The sequence below is a fragment of the Oryzias melastigma genome, linkage group LG21 (assembly GCF_002922805.2).
Source record: "Oryzias melastigma strain HK-1 linkage group LG21, ASM292280v2, whole genome shotgun sequence".
NCBI classification, from domain to species: Eukaryota; Metazoa; Chordata; class Actinopteri; order Beloniformes; family Adrianichthyidae; genus Oryzias; species Oryzias melastigma.
In genome coordinates, this window is record NC_050532.1 from 1,900,031 (window position 1) to 1,900,639 (window position 609).

The window sequence follows — 609 nt, forward strand, 5'->3', positions numbered from 1 at the left end:
TGGCTATCAGCTTCAGTGTTTTTAGCTATCAATTTCAGCATCTTCAGCGGCCAAATTCAGCTTACAGCATTCACACTAGTATTATCATAGGTAATGCTATATATCTAGTTCATAATAATGTTACAGTTTTAAAGTTTTTTGTAGTTTTAGAGTGTTCAGTAAATGTTTATCCTGTTCTTCCCTCGAACTAAGGTGTGTTTTGGATTGTGGCCCCTTGTGTGATTGACTTTGACGTTCCTGCTTTACACTCTTAGTCAGACTCTGGAGCTCAGAGTCAAAGACCAAGGGCAGTGGAACACATAGAGCAGTAAATCTGGGGATCTGATTTGGGCGGATGTTGGGGTTTCTATCTTAGGTCTTTCCTCCAGCCGCAGACGGTTCCTAATGAGAGGAGAGACTGGTGAAAGGATGGATGAGAAGGGTAAAGAGGCAAGATGAATGAGTGGATACAGAGAGAAGACAAATCTTCAAAATAAAATGTCGTGAAAGCTTCCCATTCTCCAAGTTAAACTATCCAGTGTTTATTTTGAAGTTCCGTTTACTGACATGGGCTGCACGGTGGCGCAGGTGGTTAGCGCTCTCGCCTCACAGCGAGAAGGCCCCGGTTCG

At 43.3% G+C, this 609-nt stretch overlaps 1 protein-coding gene across 1 annotated transcript in view; it reads left to right on the forward strand.

Moving 5' to 3' along the window:
* The window catches only part of ska3 (spindle and kinetochore associated complex subunit 3), a 7,784-nt gene that overhangs the window by 2,747 nt on the left and 4,428 nt on the right, over positions 1-609 (forward strand). The gene's annotated exons all lie outside the window — the stretch shown is intronic.